Raw genomic sequence first — 24,075 nt, forward strand, 5'->3', positions numbered from 1 at the left:
AAATATTACTCGGTGGGTAGCAAAATGCGGTGTAATAATGTCCCGCCGCAGGCATACTTAGCTAATTGAACTGTATCGTGACTATTCGTTTCAAGATTAGGTTACAAGAGGGCATGCAATGCCCCGCAGCCGGTAGGAATGCTTCGAAGATATGCAAAGACTCGAATTATACAAAATTTCCATCGTTTTTGGTCGCCATTTATCTCCAAAAGTGGGCCCACGATAACTCACAAAATCGATCGAACGCCTCCATTTTGTATACTTCCTATTTAATCAAACTCTAATTATGCTTAGTGCTTCGTCCGCGATATGCTGATCGATGACTTGCTCTTCGAACGTAAATTGCTAGGAAATAATGTTTATGGTTTTGTAACTTTGCAATATGGAAGCTGAGACTGTGTTCCGTAAATCTAGCGAGCAGTATAGATTGCATTCGATGACATCTTTCTCGCGAGACACGATAGAGCATCATTATGCGAACGAAGGAGGTATGAAAGGGATCGGTGAGTCTTGAAAAGGGCTCACCTGTTGCAGCCACTACTCTAACAACTCACCAGTCTGAACAGACCAGCAACATATTCGCACCCTATGAATTTCCATACAACTACCCCTATTTCGCAACTGTTACGCGAAACTGTCGTAATCGTTCGGTTGATTCTTTAGTATTAGAACAACTGCGCCAATTGTGAAAATTAACACGTTCGTTGACACGCTAGTTTTTCTCGAAATTTGGTTCAAATTATAGCGTGAGAGACTCGGAGAACCCTTCATCGTTCGTTTCAAATGTGTAAAATGGTTGACGGTAAAAGGTGTGTACGTATTTCATGAACGTCGATGAATGTGCGCGAGGTGTTTCGATTAAAAAAACAAAATTATCGAAAGTTTTACGATAGAGTACCTCCTCGAGAACCGCTGCACCATCCTGTCGCGATTCTTATATTTTAACAAAAGAGAGCATTCTGAGAGGCTATTCGTTGCGAGTTCGTACTTTGTTGTAATATTGACAAAAAATTAAGCCACGCCCGGGATAGGTGACAATACGAGCTCGAGATCGTGGCAATTTACGCGATCGTGAAGCACCTTTGTAATTTCCATGGGTTCCGAAGCAATGCCCAACAATAGCGGTTGCGATACGATAGAGCCACTCGTTAAACAAAAAGGCCACTTCGGTACCGAGTGGACGTCTGTGCTTTTTTCCCCCTGAGCACCACCTGTTCGTGGGAAATAATTATTGATACCGCCACGGAAATCCTACGTCAACGGATTCGAGGTACAAAATTACTGTCCAAACCGAACGGGCAACAGAAAATAATTAAACGTCGATTTATTCTTGGACCGTGAAATTTTGCTCCCGCGTACTGAAACCAGGGCAAATATAACGATTAAAAATGAAAGAGCACATCGATCTTAGGGCTAACATTTGCAACATAGTATGCGAATTATACAGGGTGTTCGGCCACCCCTGGGAAAAATTTTAATGGGGGATTTTAGAGCCCAAAATAAGACGAAAATCAAGAATATCAATTTGTTGATTGAGGCTTCGTTAAAAAGTTCCGCCAGTACTGAATTTTTTTCTAGAACGTGGGTAGGATTTCGGGGGTAGGTCTATTCACTAAAAATGATTGTAATTGGCTTCTGCAACCGAAAATAATTTTTTCAGAACGATTTGAAATTTTTTTTTCGTCGAAAAATTGAAGCACCAACCCCCTATCGATTTTTCTTAAAAATTCGTTTTTGATTTTTAATAAATTTGGTTGACGCTGTATGGAAAAGTTGTTTAGTACTTTTTTGTAGGTATCCGTGAGCTCTACTTCAAAAAAAAATTTCAATGAGATACGTTCAATATTGTAGGAGTTATGGCCGTTTGAAAATTGAACCACTTTTATGGGGTTTTTTGCATTTTACCGGATCAAGGAGCAACTTTTTCAATATTTTTACAATTTCTACATATTCTTTACTAAAATACGCATTGATTGCTTTTTGAAATATTAAAATCGTCCAATCCGTTCAGAAGTTATGGCGTTTTAAAGATATGCATGAAATTTCAGGAAAGAATTTCTGGCTTCACATTAGATTTTCAGTAAGGAATTTTTTTCTCGAAAGTGCGTAGGATTTCGAGGATATGTGTAATGACCAAAAATGTTTGTAATTGACCCCCACAACCGAAAATAATTTTTCCAAAACGATTTGAAAATTTTTGTTTTCGCCGAAAAATTTCACACCTTCTCTAATTTTTTTCTCGAAAGTGGGTAGGATTTCGGGGGTAGGTCTATTCACCAAAAATTATTGTAATTGACCCCCGCAACTGAAAATAATTTTTCCAGAATGATTTGAAATTTTTGAATTTTATTGTTAATAACTTTTTAACGAAGTCTCCATCGACAAATTGGTATTCTTGATGTTCGTCTTATTTTGGCCTCTAGAATCCCCCATTACAATTTTTCCTAGGCCAACACCCTTTATAGATCATAGAAAATAGCAGAATGATAAAGTCCACTAGTTCAGACTTTGTAAGAATGCCTTACTCGTCAAATATATGGATTAAACGTAACTGAACATCGAAAGACGCAACCATGGTACCGGATTGTACTGGAGTTCATCTTCCGCGTATTCCAAGCGTTTTGTCTCGGCGTGGATTGCACATCCGGTTACCGAGCAACGGAAATTTAAACGTCAGATGCGAGAATCGATCGCTCGACGATACATCACTGAACGGAGAGCTGGTATACAGTCGTGTGTGTGCGTTCACCATCTTATCCGTTCGAATCAATTTCGTTTATTGCATCGATCTAACGCAATTAACTGTACTCGATCGCGTGAAACGATTTATAAACATCGATTCAAATAGCGACTACCAGAAGCTCCATAGTTGACGAAGATTGTCTTCCATGTGTTAGTAAATATTTCCTTATAGGAACAATTTAAAAAAAAATGACTTTTTACCGCGTTTTTAGACCAAAGAGGTAGCCAAATATGGATCAAGATTTGTTTGTATCCCCATTACTCGCACGACGTAGTTATCAATCAATTTTCGTACAACGATCCTCGTACACGGTGTCTCTTGTACCACAGAGCCGCGAAACGCTTCTAAAATGCACTTTTTTTTTTGTAAACAACCTTTCGTGCACGATGAAAAACGTATCTCGGATCACCGTCCTACATAGTACAGAGTTAATCTACGATCTAGCCAGCATGCATGTGACGCATGCACGAGACGTGCTCATATCCGTACAGTAAATGTTACATCGTGTCGCGGGTAAATGATTGCCAGAAAATTGCAGTTTCCGATAGGGTCGTTGCAGCGCGGTTCCGCGGATGGTTACGGATCATTTTCCTTTTTCTTATCGTAACTACAACCCCGCCTTTACCTTCTCCAAGAAGATCGATGCGTACTTCCAAAGTTCTCTGTAGCGATCACGAACTCGCTCGGCTTTGCACGCTACCGGTTTGGACCAATTTCATTCAAATAACAACAAACAATCGAATATTTTATAGAAGTTAGATTTTATAGACGTTCGCTACCACGATGGTTTTTCGTATCTAGAGACACCCTCTGTTCGAATTACAGTAAAATAGAAATATTCGATAATAATTGTTGGGATACTTAGGGATGTGGTTGATAAATAATACTTGTCACTTTTTTTGAAACTAATATCGAGGGAGACGATTAAATATTTCTTCAACCCAGGAAAATGGCATTATTTATTATTGTTGGAATGTATGTAAATATTATAGTCTCGATCTATGCGCCATCTGTGAATAGAAATGTGTGAAAAAGAGGGGGAATGAAAAAGATGGTCATGATGGATAGAATATGCATATATTGTAAGAAATAAACACACTTAATTATAATACTATCATTATCGCTATGCATAGTCTATCCATCATGGCCATCTTTTTCACTCCCCCTCTTTTTCACACATTTCTATTCACAGATGGCGCATAGATCGAGACTATAATATTTACGTACATTCCAACAATAATAAATAATGCCATTTTCCTGGGTTGAAGAAATATTTAATCGTCTCCCTCGATTTAAATTAAAGACAGAATATTTTTAATATACTTTTTGCAGAACAACGTCGTTAGAGCGTTCGATCGGTCCTGGGTAGGGCGATCGTAATTTGATCGAAAGCGGAAAGTCTTCAGCGTCGGTTCTCGTTTAATTTTCGCTAATCGTAGCCTCGAATCTCTTCAGAAAAATTTTACTCGAACCTTGTAGAACTTTACAACAGTTTTATGCCTTCGTTGATTGCATGCTCGGCTAACCCGAGAGCGACAGTTTTACGGTGCTTTATACTTGGCGTGAAGTTATCGTTAATTGCTCGTGATAATGCAACGCTCGCCGGAGCCTTAGACGAAATTCGTATAAATACGTCACGAGATTCCTGGCTCGATGCTGTTTTTCGCGAACCGTTCAGATCGCGATTCCTCGTAAAGAAAATATCAACGCTCGATGACAAAAACTTGTATTTTAAATTATGCAATAACCTTTTCGAGTACTAGTTTATAGAAATTATCTATTGCAATTACTATTCTGCGATTTGACACGGAAAGGCTTGTGTACGCATTAGATTTCGGATGATCAACGATCTCTTAGCCCCGTCGGAGTTCGTTGTTCCGCGCAGTTATGCGAACGAAGGGTGCAAGGACAGAAGTACTCGTCCACCCTCTTCGTCTTTTATATACGCGACGCGTGACTGACAGCTTTCTAGGGATTCTCTGACGTCCTAATGTCGTATTTCCAAACGCTGCAAATATCCTGTTGACAATTGCTCGTTTCGATTAGTCTGCACGTAATTCGAGTACCCCTGCATTTTTACGTCTTGCATTGCAATTAGGTAATTGCTCGACGTTTGGACGTAGCTCGAGCATCGAAGAAGCGACAGCTTCGTAGCGAGAAGAAGTTTAAATAACGTTTATTCGTAACAGATAGGGATAATTTTACCGAATATCGGGAGAAATTCGTCGGGTTTCGCGCTCAGAAATTTGTTGTTTATTGGATGTGTGGTCGGTTTCTAAAACGTCGTGCACGTAAACGATTACCTTTCCGATAGTTACACTAGTTGAAACATTATCTCCGGTGGCAATCCAGTAGATTAGTTCTTAATGCAGCTCCCTCACGGCGACGCAGAGCTGCGCAATTAAACGAGTCTCAGATGAAAATTACCGGCGTGACCGCCACTCGATAGAGATCTTATTATGTATACTTGCACGTATACTGTTGTCTAGCACGAAGGCTCTCCACGATGATTGCTTCGTGAGAACTAGCGTAGACTTGGTTCTGCATTAATCTAACGGTAACCCAAAATTGAAAATCTCTCGGACGAGTAATTAAAACGGCACCGATAAACGAAACACAAAAGTAGAACTTCCGTGGCGTGAAAATATTGATAACAAATTTCGAAAACAATCTGCTTTATAAGAGTATATGTATAAGAACACATCTTTGTTTTCTTTTACTTATGATACAAACGAGGAGTACAGACATTGGATTCTACACAGATTGCAATTTGTCGAATTGCAAATGTTCTATTTACGTGGAAAGTAAAAGAATAACTGAAAATTTCAATAGTTTCGTTCGAGCAGCGACTGTGTAACCAAAGGAACGCGATTGGCCATATCATCTTGCAGCGTTGAAAAATTCTTGTCGCAAGACGAGACGCGTTTATCGACGTTGTTTAATTTTGGGGCTGGTTTTTGCACAAAATAAGAGTGCTCGAGCCTAAATCGTTGCAGTACCGCATTTTCGAAGATGGGAGGAAGACGGTTGATAGCGAGTCTTCCCTGCCCCGATGTATTAATAACACGCGATTAAAAGTTCATTTTGGTTGGAATTTTAATTGCAATTAGGCCGGGATGCCCGGCACTTATCTAGTTAGAAATTAAGTTAAGGATAAAATGTGAACTAGCGCCGGACGTGAGATTGCATCTACTGTTTCGCGAGTTATTAGTAATATTCTTCGGGAAATACTTTAAGAATTTATGAAACGAGACAGTACGAAGGGAAAAAAGACGACTGGTAAAGGGGAAGGAGCAGAGTAATTTTTAATACTTGCCCCGAATTAATTTAATGCTAATAACCAGCCGTTTCCCGACACGTTTGACACTTTTGTTCCTTGCGAAACAATTATGAGATATTAACCTACCGACATTCTTCACGGTCTTTCCCTTGTAGATGGAACGTTTGCTCTCAGAGCAATGTAGCCGCTCTAAATAAAATTAACTCGTACCAGTTTTTACTTCTCCTTCGTGATAATAACGGTAGGAGCCGACGTCTAGCATATTCGCGTAATTGCAATTTCGTGTCGATTAACAATTCTCGTTTGCAGTGTCTTCGGAGGCGCGGTACAAATCGAGCTTGATTTCGAACAGTCATTGCACAGTTAATAACAATAACAACAAAATTATTTGCACAATGATTTGCATCCGAATTGCAATCGTATCTATATCTTGGTATATAAAGATAGATATCTACCCGTCGAATCGAATAAAAAAATGTTTGGTTGACAAAGGCCTGCTAATCAACCCTTTCAAAGTAAACATCGATTTCCTGTTTCAACGCGATAATCTAAGTTGCCTATTCGCATCTGTTCGTCACCTTATCGTGCCAGCTCGGTGCCTAAATATTTACTCATTGAGCAGTCCCAGTAGGTATATTGTACGATAAGAAAAGAAATATTAACGATTTAGCAGATTTACAAATTCATAGAAAAATTATTTCGCGATGATGGCTTCGCGACGGAACATTAAACGTACTTCCGATGTACTTCTACCGTGAAAAGTATGACAAACTATCGAACCCAGTTATAATCGCGAACACGAACAGTGATATTACACATTTTACAAATATTTTATTCGCGCGTAATAACTTTATTTCTTTTGCTACGAGCGACGTTTAAAGTCACGCCAGCCGCCGGGGTTATCGACGTCCATACAAATATTAACTCCAGAAAGACCGAGTCACGAGTAATTACGTTAAAGATCGAGGGGGAGGGACTCGTTGGGCGCAGAAAAACACAACTACAGCAAGAGTAATGGTAGTTTGGTATGTTGGAAAACAATTAACACGAACAATAAGAAAGTGTAGCAATTATGTTCGTCAAATTTTCCTTTCTCAAAGTCCTGTATAATCTCAATCGTTTGCATATTTCTTACGTATTTGTATATGTATAAACGTTCTGTATATAAATTGTCTATAAACGAAATTCGGAACATTTTCACAAGACCGTTCGTTATTGAACGCGATCGTTTTTATCGTGCGTTCGACGCGACAGAGAACAAGGAAAACGAACAAATAAATAAAAGAGGGAGAACAACGACAAGTGGTTAGGGGGGTTGAAAGAAAAAACGAGTAAATATAATATTTATCTAGATCCTAATTATGAACCACGAGGTATTAAATGAAGCCCTTCGTGTCCCCGGTAGTAATGGCACTTATATGGTGTCCTATAGTGGATTACTTTACCATAGTGCCTATATACCGATATCCAGAGCAGCTGCCCGGAAGAGCGGCCACGACACTTCCTTCCTGGTCGCCTCCTGCCTATCTAGCCACTTTTTTACGGTGTCCCTGTCTTGTGCTCTCGAACCCGCACGAATGCTGCGAACAATATTCGTCACCGATACTCCTCTCGGTCACTCTCTCCCTCCTCTCTTTCCGCTGTTGAGCAATTGAGCGTCGATCGATCATGAATTCGGTTCACTCTGTACTTACGCCTAAACTAAACGTCCCCGTTTCTCGCCAGACTCATCATATTTTCCTCAAACCAACGAAGAACACGTCCTACGAAACCTGATATATTATTTGTTATTTTGTACGTTTCTTTGTTTATTTCACTTTTGATGGAATCGTGATTCCAAATACGTTGAATTTGTGACAGAATCGAATGGAGTATCGAGGTTGATATTTGACATAATTTTTATCAAGTATGCAGTGTCCTTTAGCGAGGTCGTAAATTAAACTCTTGGGGGTTGGGACCGACTACTACTGCGACACTTAGGGTCTTGCATGACATCTTGCTTGAGGGTGCCTTTTTGAATGTCTTTCTAAATGCATATTCTACATGCATATATTATAAGCAGGTGAATTAAGATATTAAAGACTTGAGTAAGATCTTTACCTGTTACGATACCTCTAAAAATGTTTCGTACGGCCCTGACTATGGTCTAAGGTCCTTAGTTGCTCGTATTTCTGTCAATTCACATGTTTCGGGAGCTGAAACGTGTAAACTTTGACACCTACTCGAGTTTACAACCTCGCTATATCGTGGCCCGGACTATACCAATAAGTGGCATACGAGTCGAGCCTTGGATTGTCGTTAAAAATGCGAAATTGTTTGGAACAATGAAAGTTCCACGTATGATTCATTTTCGCGGGGGAAGCAAGTTCCCATAGCTGCACAGCGAAAACCATAAACTCGTCCATTTGTCCCACCTGTACAAGGAAGGTTACACCCCCTCCTGTTAAACCGTGAATCGCGTACCATCATCCCCTTTTTCTGTCGCGTATCGTGGGAAGAGTGCACATTTGCTCATCGATTGTTTTTCGAAGCCTCGACAAACGGCCGTGTCTGGTCAAGTAAAAACATTTAAAACCTACGAATCGACCAGCGATTTTCTCGAGGGTTTCTCCTCAGCCCTTCCGACAACGTTCCTAGTATTTCGCTTTGTTTGCGTTCGCGTCCCGTCGCTGCTTCTTAATGAAACGTTTCTCGAAACCATACGCGTTTAATGATTGAAAGCTTGACGAACGAGTGTGGAACTAATTCGGCTCGCTGGGGTTTCGTTTCTTCACGGATGGTGTATTAGCAGATTCTTAACGCGTTAACAACAGATCGGGGAGATCTTTGCGCTTTAAAAATATACAGGGTGTTCGGTCACCTCTGGGAAAAATGTTATTGAGGGATTCTAGAGGCCAAAATAAGATGAAAATCAGGAATACCAATTTGTTGATGGAGGCTTCGTTAAGAAGTTATTAACGTTTAAAGTTCCGACCGTACTTAATTTTTTTCTCGAAAGTGCGTAGGATTTCGGGGGTATGTCTGTTCACCAAAAATTATTGTAATTGAACACTGCAACTGAAAATAATTTTTTTAGAACGATTCGAAAAATTTTTTTTTTTGTCGAAAAATTTAGGCACCCTTTCGATTTTTCTTAAAAATTCCTTTTTCATTTTTAGTAATTTTATTTGACGCCCTACAGAAAAGTTGTCTAAAACTTTTTTGTAGGTACCCATGAGCCTTACTTCAGAAAAACGTTTCATTGAAATACGTTCACTATTGTAGGAGTTATGGCCGTTTGAAAATTGAACCACTTTTATGGGGTTTTTCTCATTTTGTGAGGTCAGGGACCAACTTTTCGAATATTTTTGCGATTTATACATATTCTCCATTAAAATACGCGTGGTTTGCTTTTTTAAACATTAGAATCGTCCAATTCGTTCAGAAGTTATGACATTTTAAAGATTCGCATGAAAATTCAGGCAGACATTTCTGGTCAGAAATTATATTTTTGGTAAGGAATTTTTTTCTCGAAACTGAGTAGGATTTCGGGGGTATGTCTGTTGACCAAAAATGCTTGCAATTGACCCTTGCAACTAAAAATAATTTTTCCAAGACGATTCGAAAGTCTTTTTTTTCATCCAAAACTTTCAGCACTTACTCGAATTTTTTTCTCGAAAGTGGGTAGGATTTCGGGGGTATGTCTGTTCACCAAAAATGATTGTAATTAACCCCCGCAATCGAAAATAATTTTTTCAGAACGATTTGAAATTTTTTAATTTAATTGTTAATAACTTTTTAACGAAGCCTCAGTCAAGAAATTGGTATTCTTGATGTTCGTCTTATTTTGGCCTCTAGAAACCCCCATTAAAATTTTTCCCAGGGGTGGTCGATATACTAAGCAGTGACCGGCTGTTCGTAAGGGTTGCAGAGCTACAACCCCTTTATATTATCTCTTTAACAATTATTTTCATCAAATTAGACCTTTTGTTCTAAACAAATAGCTTCACTCTCGGTTTGAACGTATCGTACATCGATTTCAAATAAATCATCGTCTGCAATATTCATTTTCAAGACTAAAAAATTTTTCTCCGAGTTCCTTCAAAATTCTTTGTCCTTACTGGTAACAAAAATTGAGACTTCGTCGTAAGACGTGAAACTCGATTACTATAAGTTTAATATGAAGATCAATACGGATGGGAAACGTGTTGTATAATATATTAAGTAAAATTGTTCGCGAGATCAAAAACGGAAGCATCGTTTCGTTCGTAGACCGCGTATCGAATAAAAAATTCTTGCAACGGGAAACGTGATAGTGTTTTCCAAAGAAATTTATATAGTAAGCTTGTGTGAACGAATGTGTAAGTGGCCGTATAGTCTCCTTACCTTGAAATGTTAATTCCCACAGATAAGTAGGTACCTTGGTTGAGTGACACTCGCCGCTTCAAAGAGAATATAATATTTGACGCTGATTTATGTCTTCCCCGGGCAAATTTTCATTCAGTGTCTTTGATGATGCCACGTGCACCGTATTTCACCGTTCCTCTGCTCCGATTGCAATATTTAAAAATAAAAATTCACGAGTCCTATCTATTTAGCGATTCGACTCGAGGATCGATTGTTTTCCATGGATCTATACGATAACAGAATCGAAAGTTAACAAAATTAATAACGATAGTACCGTGTGCGTAGTGCATAAATCCTATCAGCAAGTGACTTCCCTTAGATCGATAAAAAGGTATCGCGTAAGACACGCCGCATCCTGGCACGTGCCAACGGATCCCTTTACGCGTTTCCTCCTTGCCAACCATGCTATACATAACAAGCTGGGTATATCCGACACGGGAGAACCCAGGTGGATATACATAATTTCGTACCAGATGCATCTTAATGGTATAATGTTTCCCGAAGACCATCGTGTTTTGATACCGTACGCACGTGCCTCCACTCCCATGACTCGGTCAGAAAAAAAGAGAATCGCTCTGTGACTCGGCAAAAAGATAATTAACAACGTTGCTCCGTCTCAAGACGAATCATTTAAAAATATTACACAAGGTGTTCGAACACGGGGCATCCAAGAGATCGCAGAATACTTTAGGAAAATAGTCTTTGAGGGAGTATATCTCCTTAGATACGGGTGTATTTATACAGGGTGGGGCAGTAACTATTAGCACCTCAGATATCTTGGAAACTATAAATTTCACAGAAATATTTGCTAAAGTAAATTGTACAGTACGAAGGGTGCTATTGGGTGGCGATAATAGTTTTTTTGCAGGTGGAGGTACTTCGGACATTTGAAGGTCACATGCATTTTTTTAAATGGATCGGTATGTTTTTGCTTCCGTATCACGATAGAGGATCTTAAAACGAGTTCAACGACCTATTACACAAGGTCATTGAAGGTCATAGAAAGTAGAGAAAGGCGATAATACTTACGGTTTTGGTAGTAAATGAAACATGTTTATAGTAGGTGTTCGAAATGATGACCATCACTGTCAATGCACCGTTGGATTCTTTTTACGATTGATTGACTTGCAAGTCTTACAGCGTCAGAACTTATTGATGCACAGGCTGCAATAATTCGCTGTTGCATATCGAGAGATGTAGTTGGTACTTCTTTGTACACTTTCTCTTTCAGTGTTCCCCACAGAAAGAAATCTAAAGGTGTTATGTCTGGTGAACGAGCTGGCCACGATATTGGACCGCCGCGTCCAATCCAACGATTTCGAAATTTTTCATCGAGTTCCCTTCGCGCAATCGATGAATAATGTGCTGGGCATCCATCATGTTGATACCACATGGTTTGTCGTGTAAATAAAGGTAACTCTTCTAGCAAAAGACCCAATGTATCCTTAATAAAATTAGCATAGACGTTGCCATTGAAATTTCCATTGATAAAATAAGGTCCAATAATTTGATCACCTATGATACCGCACCATACATTCACAGACCATTGTTTTTGATGTTCAACCTGTCGCAGCCAATGTGGATTTTCCGCTGCCCATAAATGCATGTTATGCAAATTAACATTCCCGTGATTTGTGAATGTTGCTTCATCAGTAAATAAGACGGTATTAAAAAAAAGCTCATTGTTTTGAATCTGACGTATAGCCCATCGACAAAATTCAACGCGATTCATGAAGTCGTTCCCATGCAATTCTTGGTGAAGACTAACGTGATACGGATGAAATTTGTGACGGTGCAAAATGCGAAGTACGCTCCTCCTACTAATGCCAGATTCGCGTTCAATTTGTCGCGAACTAATATGAGAATTTCTAGACACACTAGCGAGCACACCGATTTACATTTCTTCGTTAATTACTCGTTTCTGGCGTTCACTTTTACGAACACTTAAACTACCGGTTTGCCTAAGTTTATCATACACATTTTTAAATATTTGACGCGAAGGCTGAGACCGATGTGGATATCGTTCAGCATACAAGTTTTTCGCCCTTGCAGAATTTTGTTGGCATTCGCCATAAATAAGAAGCATATCAACCTGCTCTTCAAACGGATACATCGTGCCGGATTGACCGATTTATCGATACTAATCTTATGATGTTTATCTTACTCTGCAAACTATTAAAGTGTCCTTCAAGCAGTGTTTATTCTCAGTGAAGTAAACGGTAAGCATTACGCATTCCTCTACTGTTGACGAAACGTATGTTTCATTTACTACCAAAACCGTAAGTATTATCGCCTTTCTCTACTTTCTATGACCTTCAATGACCTTGTGTAATAGGTCGTTGAACTCGTTTTAAGATCCTCTATCGTGATACGGAAGCAAAAACATACCGATTCATTTAAAAAAATGCATGTGACCTTCAAATGTCCGAAGTACCTCCACCTGCAAAAAAACTATTATCGCCACCCAATAGCGCCCTTCGTACTGTGCAATTTACTTTAGCAAACATTTCTGTGAAACTTATAGTTTCCAAGATATCTGAGGTGCTAATAGTTACTGCCCCACCCTGTATAGATTTCAACTTTCGATCGTTGAAACGGAGACCAGAGCGAGCATAAAATATTTTTAATAATTAAATTTTCATCTTTGTAAAGTAATAAAGGGGCTGAGAGTCCCTATAATCTTGCAATTTTGTAAAATTCATGCTTGAAGTATAACTGTTTAAACTGAGAGCACCCTGTATACTCTGAACCGTGCATTCAACAACGTAACAATGAACGTCCGGGAAGTATCCCCTCCTCCGATCCTGATGAAACTTTGCAGATTCGTATCGCGATGCAGATGATACTTCTTTTTGGCTGTGGTGGAAACAAGCCTCAAAAGTTCACCCGCCTCTTTTAATACTATTTTTAAAAACTATGTACGAACAAGTTGTTAAACAAATTCTTTATGGTTTTTGACGAAGACCATGTTGCGACAGAAAGAAACGGGACACCTTGTGTACACAAGCTCGTCATAATATTTAGTTCCATTTCTGTATCGACCGCGATAAATGAAATATTTTTAGCGATATTATTACGAAGCGAAGTTCGTCATCGTAATAAAGTAAGGAAGCGAGAAATAGAACAATCCTCGCACTTTCATCGCACGTGAAATAAATAATAACCAATTCGTCTCGTAATCCGTGTTACTCCAAAAATACACCAGGTTTATGAAATATTAAAAATTCCTTAAAGCGAGACAGTCTCCGATCTTCGACGTTCCATTTTGTCGTTTGAATTCGAAATTGACAACCGAATTAACGATACATTTCAAGTAGAAGAAAATCGATACCAGACAATGCTTTTTATTCGTCTTCACGCGTTTGCTTATAAATGTTTAAACAGCGTTAGCGTTATCGAGAACTCCTTGCAACGACAAGCAATCCGTTGGACGCGACTCGATCCGCGCGATCGGTGGAAGTTCTACGATCCACCGCCAGCGAAATCGTCAACTCTTTATTGCATTATAAATGCTATAGATATTTTCGAGTTATTCCAAATAACCCGCAGAATGTGGGTCGCTGCGGGAATCCTCGGAATACGATCCTCGTCGCGGCTGTTCTTTTCAAAGAGTGCATTCAGACGGTCTTGTGCACTGGCCTCGTTAAAAGAGTGCTCGCACCGGCACTTAAAATACTCCTGACCGCATAGGGGTGAAGAACGCCAAGATATTTTCAAGATGACTCGAGTTTTCTGGACACTTCCAAGTGCCCATATGTATCACTGCCAAACGATACAAATATACGGGCCCAATCTATCTGGCCCACTGCACGAAACGTCTCGAGAACACCCAGGTTCGACAATTTCTCATCGAATTCCAATGGTTCCATTCTCTGCGTCTCGTTCCACTACCAGCATGAGTTTTAAACGCGTTATGTGTCGTGTATTATAAATATTCCGAGTGTCCGAGTTAAATAGAAAGAATTCTCCCTTACTATGTAAATTAAAGTTATTTATTATAGATACTTTCCGTCTATTTTTTGAAGAACAATCGAGCTCTTGCTAGCGATTCTTCCCATCCAAATGTTTTGGAACGTTATTTTTACTTAATATTTGAGACAGTGCGTGTAATCAGTACCGATAACTTGATTTCCCCAAACAGATGTCGCGTAAAATTCAAATGTTGGTTTCAGAAGCGTAATGAACTTTTTCTCCCTCGGCTGGCTAATCTGCGATTAAGATCTCGCAACGGTGAACTCCTTTTCTCTTCTTATTGATATATACCAGACACGCTCGGCATGTGGTCAATGTACTTTGAACGATGGAACTTCTAATGTTCCCGTTGTTCGTGCTTTATGCGTTCTACCGTGTATTTACCGAGGGATGCTGGTGGACAGATGTGTAAGTGGTTGCACTCCGCGGATAGAGAATTTCTAGTGAACTCCCTTCAATGGAGATACACTGTGCTCCGGGTCCTTGCTATACTATTAATCGGCCAAGGATGAATTCACAATTTTTTCCGGATAATCGAACGATTATCAAACGTGCAGTACCATTTCTAGCTACCGTACCACGCCGAGTAAACAATATTTTACGCAAACATAAACTTTGAAAACTGAAAATTGAATCCTGCATTCTTTCTTCTCGAGATACGATTAATCTTGTTTACTGATTCGAAGTTACTAATTTGATTTTAAATGCCAAGTAGATACTGACTATCTGAGGGAAGAGCAATAACTGTTAGGATCGGTATTTGTCACGTTTTGACCTCGCATTTCAATTCCCGCCTCTTTCATCGCACCCCAATCGACTGCGTCGAAGACTCGAGTACTTTGGATCGCGTTCGCGTTTCGTATATCGAAACGCTATGCATCACCATTACTGGCGAACGTGAGCGTGTATCGAGCAGGGGCCACTCTACGCTCGATTGAACAGTGCTATGCCACGAATCCTCCCGAACGAAGATGCACACGCACAGTTAAATATGTCCTTTCGAAACGGGCGACAGCCCATTGTTATTCATAGTGCGCACTTGACACGTAAAAAGCTCATGCACAGATGCGTACGAATAATCCCGCCTCTCCGTGTACACTGGTATCAGAACTAATATATTTTAGCGCTGTACAAAGCTCGTTGGCGCATACAGTCGATCGCGAAAGTCTTCGTGCACACCCTAGAAAAGTCACTTGGAAGCAAATAAATAGCATTGGTAATTTGGGGTACTACAATAATCAATTTTCGTACGTTTGAAAAAATTCACAGCCATTTAAACGCAATAACGTGTGAAAGTAGTATTTTAAAGGTCGAAAGATGGTTGGAACTTTCCAGCAGCGAAACAGAAAACGGATTCGTTTATCCTTCGAAAGTTTCGGGGACCGTCCACTAATCAAGCAGAATTGGCAAACGGGGCCGATTAGATGAAAGTTTTTACGGTGCGTCAGAATTTCACGCTCGTCCACGCGCGAAGCGAAATTTAATTTTCCCGCTCGCGTCGATCACATCGCAATCACGAGCCTCGATCGTGGTCGTTTAGGCTAAAAGTTACGACCAACCGTGCCTTTATTCTTTCTTTTTCGTCGATCGGCGACGAGCAAATACAATTATCGGGACATCAAACGCGATCGCTTGCCGAATCCTGGTTCGCAGAGGGTTGTCGCGCGATAACGGATAATGTATGGCGTCGTACAACGTTCGTAACAACGAATTAGAAACGTCGGAATTTTATTTACTCGCGTATATCTGTTTCTAAAACTAAACCAAATTACAAGATACAAAATAATAATGAATTGCTTTCTTGTAACGTTCGTTATTTTCATAGGAGCGATCGTAGCAATTATCATACTCGAATCTCGCGCGAAATCGGTACGTTTGCCTGATCGCGATTTATGACAACTGCGCAGGACCACTCTGGGGGTACCTGTGTGAGACGATTAATTCGTTCTCAGTTAACGAACGAACGTCAAGAGGAACTAAGCATCTACAGGATGTTCGGCCACTTCTGGGAAAAATTTTAATGGGGGATTCAAGAGGCCAAAATAAGACGAAAATCAAGAATACCAATTTGTTGATAGAGGCTTCGTTAAAAAGTTATTAACGATTAAATTCAAAAGTTTCAAATCGTTTTGGAAAAATTATTTTCGGTTGCAGGAGTCAATTACGATCATTTTTGGTCATTACACATACCTCCGAAATCCTATCCACTTTCGAGAAAAAAAATCGGGTAGATTGTGAAGTTTTTCGACGAAAAAAAAATTTTTCACATCATTCTAAAAAAATTATTTTCGGTTGCGAGGGTCAATTACAATCATTTTTGGTCATTACACATACCTCCGAAATTCTATCCACTTTCGAGAAAAAAAATCGGGTAGGTTGTGAAGTTTTTCGACGAAAAAAAAATTTTTCAAATCATTCTAAAAAAATTATTTTCGGTTGCGAGGGTCAATTACAATCATTTTTGGTCATTACACATACCCCTAAAATCCTACGCATTTTCGAGAAAAAAATTCGAGAAGATGCCTAAATTTTTTGGCGAAATTAAAAAATTTCAAATCGTTTTGGAAAAATTATTTTCGGTTGCGAGGGTCAATTACAATCATTTTTGGTCATTACACATACCTCCGAAATCCTATCCACTTTCGAGAAAAAAAATCGGGTAGATTGTGAAGTTTTTCGACGAAAAAAAAATTTTTCAAATCATTCTAAAAAAATTATTTTCGGTTGCAGGAGTCAATTACGATCATTTTTGGTCATTACACATACCTCCGAAATCCTATCCACTTTCGAGAAAAAAAATCGGGTAGATTGTGAAGTTTTTCGACGAAAAAAAAATTTTTCAAATCATTCTAAAAAAATTATTTTCGGTTGCAGGAGTCAATTACGATCATTTTTGGTCATTACACATACCTCCGAAATCCTATCCACTTTCGAGAAAAAAAATCGGGTAGATTGTGAAGTTTTTCGACGAAAAAAAAATTTTTCAAATCATTCTAAAAAAATTATTTTCGGTTGCGAGGGTCAATTACAATCATTTTTGGTCATTACACATACCCCTAAAATCCTACGCATTTTTGAGAAAAAAATTCGAGAAGATGCCTAAATTTTTTGGCGAAATTAAAAAATTTCAAATCGATTTGGAAAAATTATTTTCGGTTGCGGGGGTCAATTACGATCATTTTTGGTCATTACATATACCTCCGAAATCCTATCCACTTTCGAGAAAAAAAATCGGGTGAGTTGTGAAGTTTTTCGACGAAAAAAAAATTTTTCAAATCATTCTAAAAAAATTATTTTCGGTTGCGGGGGTCAATTATAATCATTTTTGGTCATTACACATACCTCCGAAATCCTATCCACTTTCGAGAAAAAAAATCGGGTAGGTTGTGAAGTTTTTCGACTAAAAAAAAATTTTTCAAATCATTCTAAAAAAATTATTTTCGGTTGCAGGAGTCAATTACGATCATTTTTGGTCATTACACATACTCCTAAAATCCTACGCATTTTCGAGAAAAAAATTCGAGAAGATGCCTAAATTTTTTGGCGAAATTAAAAAATTTCAAATCGTTTTGGAAAAATTATTTTCGGTTGCAGGAGTCAATTACGATCATTTTTGGTCATTACACATACCCCCGAAATCTTGCGCATTTTCGAGAAAAAAATTCAGTACGGGCGGAACTTTAAACGTTAATAACTTTTTAACGAAACCTCCATCGACAAATTTGTATTCTTGATTTTCGTCTTATTTTGACTTCTAGAATCCCCCATTGAATTTTTTCCCAGGGGTAGTCGAACACCCTATATACTAACTGTTAAGGAGTGATAATAACAGCCATTTCGTACGTATTTTTTTTTAAATAAATTATATAGAAACAAAAAAGAGTTTATCAAACGTGAGAAAATATGGCAACTGCATCGATTAGCCGGTCGATTCGTCGAATTGTTCCGCGACGAGGGCGCGTGCCCCGCCACGTGCTGGCTGATTTTATCTATGAAAATACAGGAAAGTAAGTTGTGCATGGCCCACCATATCGGCACGAGGTAATACCCGTTAGCGTATAATAACCAATAGGCTTTAGATTCCGGTGAAAAAAAGAACGATATCTATTTATGGGGCAGGCGTCCATCAAGTATCTGATTTCCTTTTTAATCGAACGTGTTTCCACAATACGTTCGGTATCGCTGGTAAACGCTCCCCTAATGTGGCTACAAAATTATCCGAAATAACACTGTAAGGTCACAGTGTTCCATAACGTCTAAGACGTTTAATGTAGTGCCCCTAGATTAGCCGGAAAACGCTATTTTGAGTTACGCGAATATTCAACACGATACAAATTCGGCACATTTCTGCTTTTGGATACGATAATTGCGTTTGATCCGGAACTCGATAAATCTCGAACGTCTATTAGAGTAAGCAGAACACCGTATTTCCTGATTATTGCCTCGTCTATATTAGGTATCGATTTCGAAGTGTTCGACGGAAGTAGCGTAAAAATTTAATTATAAATTCGTCTCTAGACTTGGACAGTTTTAACTAAAAATCACCGATGGCGATTTTCTGGGGCCCGTAGAAATCTGGTCGCGCCTAGGTGCGTCGGAACAAATCCGCCCGAAACGATTCACGGGTATTTTGACGGGGCGGTGTTCGCGTGTTCGCGTGGTCCGATGCTCTGGTGTGTGAAAATGCACACGTGCCGTGGTGGCCCGTGCACGACGATAGTGAAAAGGTATCAGCGCCCTGGCGAAATGCGTGTACGTGGCACGCGTGCACGTATACGCGTCGCGACACCCTTACGAAGCCTTCGAGCCCGGTGTACCTAAAGTTCCGAAGGGTGCACGACCCCCTCGCTGTACACACATGCAGATAGGGCCAGGTGGTATGACGTGGCTCTGTTATGGGGGCGCGTATGGGGGTTCTTCTGCAGGCAGCTGCAGCTTGATTCCGACAATGCACCGGCACAAAAAGCCCAGAAAGACCACCGCGGCTTCGTAGCGTGCCCTGGTACCGCGATTATGCCAAGGGCAGACTTGCGCCCATAGGCTTAGGTACTCCCGAATTTCTCTACCCGTGATTTAGAATTTATTTTTAAGCCCATTAACGACTCACAAGTTAGGACAAACTAGGAAGCAAAGAGGAACGAGCTGAAAAATATCAATCGATTTGTTCGATCACTCTTCTTCAGGACGAACGATTTTTTCGCTAGTTCTTAAATTTACAGGCCTGAGAACTAGTGTACACAGAGTAAAAACACGTGTAACCTTGAATAACAACATTTGAGTCTCGAGTATCTCAAATTCGTGAGTATCGTTGATATTTATGACGCCCCATTTTCGTAATTTAAAAATTACCATTTACCAACCTTGAGCTTTACAATTTTAATCCCATATGGTCCGGCGTGTGGATTACGCCAATGGGGGGGCCGTCGAAGACGTCACGTGACGCGCACCTTGAGCACAAAGTCTCGAAGACGCGTGTGTTCGTAAGAACCGGTGACGTCACGGTGTAAACGTCAGAAGGAAGCAGGTTGTATCGGTTTCGTGCCCATGGGGTAGCTTAAGGTGCACCAAGGTCCATTCACCAAGATATATCTTTAGACGCGTGCCACCGAACAACACCGTCTCTTAAAGGGGGCACAAAGACGATCGTATTCACCAGAGTACACACAAAGATGGTTAGGTGCACCATACTCTGCACCCCAACAGGGGCGGAATATCGATCAAAGGAAATGCTCAAGGCACCGGATAACTGAAACCTATTAAAGATATTAGCCTTTTCTCGCAGGATGCTGAAAGTAGCGAACAATTATATGTAATCTATTTATTTAATTACATTCTATGCATTTGTTGACCACGCGTAGCAAGAGCCTATGCCTTCGGAATAGAAATCTTGGAGCAAAAGTTGCTTGCTCGTGTCAGGATTCGATAAAGTAATTGTTTAATAACCGTTTCGGTCAGACCCTTTGCACGAACTTGAATACTGATTTCGTTGCAGCGTGTCGTTATAAAAAAAAAAGGAAAAAAGTGAAAGACAATTGAATGGAACGACGTCCACGCGGTCCTTGGAACGTGTAGTTGATTAACATATACGTGTAACGCCTGTTCTAGATCATTTCAAGCGTGTTTTACGAGTGTCGAGACGGTGCGCCTCATCGTTTGCTAAATTAACCACCTGTTACGTGTTTCTGTTGCAGCAATGGCGCGATCGTCACGATCGAACACATTCGAGCCCGTGCGTGCCGCATATGGAACGCGAGCAACATCGATGACCAACCTGAGATACATTTATCTGCATACTGAGTACGTATCCAATTAATTAATAGCTAAGCATCGTAATGCTGCACGCGTTTGTAAACACGGAACCATATGGGCTAAGGTACAACAGATTGTACAATACACCTATCCTCTCCTGCCAGCTAATTAAAAAAAAAAAAAAGAAACCACCGGGACGATCTTCGAATCTACTTAACTGTAATTAAAAAAAGAAAAAAACATTTAATAGTCCGGAATAACTATAATACGCGATATTTTGTCGAGTCACGCGCCATTTTCTAGTCAAAATATACTTAAATTGCGAGTAATATTTCCTGGATCGCTAATATTTGCCCTTCGCTAGGGACTCACAATGATTGGTCCTGTTATTGGAGGGTTTGATGCCTACTTATGGCAGTCCATCAGTGTAATTACACCATACCCATGCAATTATCCGGGTTTGCTTAACAATGATTTCACGAAATCCCTCTACGGTTGCGCCATCCCCTCTAAATACAAATTCGCAATCATCAAAAATCGAAGGAATTGCGATCGGCTGTTCGAATGCATTTTTCGTAACTTCCCCGTCGTGTCTGGACAAAACGGATATTACACTTTTAGTCGTTAAGGGTTCGTAGAAACGTGCTACGAGAGAATTTCTCGCTTCTGACCGGCTTCGTTATTTAGCATAGGCGTAGATCGCGCGGATAAATTAGCAACTGCGCCGTTTTGGCGTCGATGGTCGGAATCAATGAATGGGGTTTGCATTGGTTGTCCCGGGGAAAGGAATTGGCTCGTGTCGACCTCCTCTGGAGTGGCGGCACACGTCACTTGGGGCTGCAGGAATGCATCCATTCGTGCTAGACGCGTGCAGCCTAGGATGCAAACAATGGCGAAAATCATGCATTGTGGCGGCTCGCATTGTAAGTCGGAAAGCTGTGACATTGAGTTGAGGCAGCTGCGTGCTTCCTGCCCTCCCCTCGCCGCTCGTAGATCTCTCTCTCTTTCGTCATCCCCTTCGACTGGTTCCAGGCTATCCAGGGGTGGAAGGGTCCCGCCGCCGTATCTGCACAGAAAGCAAATACTTGCTGAAATTTCGTTTGCCTAGTATTATCTTTCCCAGAACTGGTTGGGCACTTTAATGTCGCCTCTGACCCATTAGTTTTTTTTTATTATCGAATTACCGCCGCAGATGCGAGCCACGACGATCGATTTCCATACTGGTCCTTTTTTCTCCTCCAACGATCAACAACCGCTGGTCTTCGTTTGTATTTTTAGTCATATTATATTCGATGAAATAGAGATTTTACAAGAGTTCCTTAGGGTTAAATTTTCACGGTCGTTGCTCCGAACGGAACCGTATTTCGCGTGTTCGCGTGAAAGAGTTGAAGGATGAATTGAAACGCGAAACTGGAATCTGGTGGTCCACCCGAGCACCTGGACAAATTCATTCAAGAGGATGCGTTAGCACGCGTCGAACAGATGCGTGGGTTTGAGTCTATTGCTGCAGGCGGTTCGAATCGATCGTTACGAATCAGGACTCTTTTTACCGCGACAAATACCGAGTTGTAACTACGACGAGCCGCTTCGCGTTTGAAATTTTTAGTCGGAGAAAAATATATTTCACATTTCTAACTCGTCTTGGAAGAATGCCCCGACGCGTGATCAATTTCTGGGGCAGGTGGGTGCGCCAGAACACGCAGCCACGCGTTTCACTATCCCGAGGAAATGAATGAATCGACGAAAACCGAAGGAAACGAGAAGCTAGAGACCTTAGAATCGCCCTAAAGGCTATTCGGTTGTCCGCTAACGTATGCACGTACACGCGAACCTAAGTACATTCCCGCGTACGGCGTACGTGTACGTGCGCGAGTCGAAGTCATGAATGAAAAAGAAGTAATACGACCTACGGCAAGAAGCCGTAGATACGTCTCTCTCCTTGCCCCCCCTTCGCCTCGGAGGGTCCAAAACGTTACGGTGAATGAAACCAATAGCGTGATGCAGAGAAAAAAAGTTGACAACGTTGTCGTGGAACTTTATCGGTGTTAGTTTCGAAAGTAAAAATTTTTTTTTTCGCTTCCAATGGTCGGTGTTTCCGACCAAATACTGTGAAACCAAAAAAGACTCCAAGTTTATTTGCTTTCGAAAGTTGCGTAAGATTCTACGCCTTTGGATCGGTGAAGATTCGTTTATAATTACACCATTGTAGTGCAATCATTTTTCTTTTCATATGCATGCATGAAAATAGCAATAAATATATGAACGTAAAAAATGTAGTCTCGGTAGAGGCAATATTTTACAAACAGCATGAAATCGAAGTTGTACGATTGAGGGTTTCTTCCCCTGTTAGATGCATCATGAATTAGGGGTTGAACTCGTAAAGATAAGTGAATAAAATATCGTGCACGTTCTTTGTGCCGTGGTAAAACGTCTTTCCAAGTAAAATACTCGAATTTTGCGTAACTTATGCAGGGTTTTCACGCGCGAAGTTTATTGACGCGACTCGACTGGCGCCAGTTGTCTTGCGTATGGAAACGCGACAATTCGACTGGCGCCACTTGACTGACACCAGTAATTCCTCCTACAAAGTAAAGAGCAAACGTACTTTTTGGGGTGAATCTTCCTTATAATTTAAACAAGTGTCGCCTTTGGAAACGTTTTCGTCCAATTTCGAACGCATCAAACGAACGAACATCGGCAAATTCACTCGAAACTTGGCCCAAACTTCTGTTTCGATGTCGCGTTTCTTAGCGATTTGAAAGGTACGAGTTCTAAGACAAGTTTAATACCGAATCGTATTTGTACCTTAGACAGCATTTTGTTCTTAAATTACATAAAGGACCAATTTTGTGAGATAAAATTGTCAGATTTCCTATCGATCGTTCGTTTAGTAACACTGTTCCTTAAATTGACAACAAATTCGATACCGTTTGCTGTCGACGAGAAAACGATAAAATTGAGAAATTGGGTCAACGAATCTTTGCAAATAAATTCTGATTAGATTTCGAATTATTATATTAACGATGTTATGTGACAAATTTAATAATAATGCCTTTATTTCGAGCGCTGGAGAAATCGACCGCTTCTTACGACGAATTACAAAAGAATTTTAACGCGAGCAATCACTGCAGATATTTATGCAAAACGTATGCAAAGTAATGGAACCAATTATACAATCGTTTCATAATTCCTATGACACTCGACGCTGAAGAATTTGAAGGTTGAAATAGACCAAGTAAATTCTGATCATAATACGATAGGAATTATATCGAAGCCCACTTTGGTACTCTTGGAGATACTTTTATTTGCACCAACAAAAATAATTGATGAAATTAGTAAAAATTTAAAAAAGCATGCACTCTTGGGGAAGAGAGCGAAGGGAAATTTGAATGTATAACAGCAGAATCGTGTTACTAGTCTTCTGGATTGGTTTCGCGTAAACGAT

The 24,075-nt window shown here is 40.1% G+C and overlaps 1 long non-coding RNA gene across 1 annotated transcript in view; it reads left to right on the plus strand.

The window, feature by feature from the left end:
• The window catches only part of LOC143351883 (uncharacterized), a 30,285-nt gene extending 9,408 nt beyond the window's left edge, over nucleotides 1-20,877 (plus strand). Inside the window, exon 3 of the long non-coding RNA XR_013081820.1 lies at nucleotides 20,573-20,877. This is a non-coding gene — a long non-coding RNA (uncharacterized LOC143351883). The remainder of the gene's footprint in view (nucleotides 1-20,572) is intronic.
• The last annotated feature ends 3,198 nt before the right edge of the window (nucleotides 20,878-24,075 follow it).

This window comes from Colletes latitarsis, chromosome 2 (genome assembly GCF_051014445.1).
Source record: "Colletes latitarsis isolate SP2378_abdomen chromosome 2, iyColLati1, whole genome shotgun sequence".
Taxonomy (NCBI): Eukaryota; Metazoa; Arthropoda; class Insecta; order Hymenoptera; family Colletidae; genus Colletes; species Colletes latitarsis.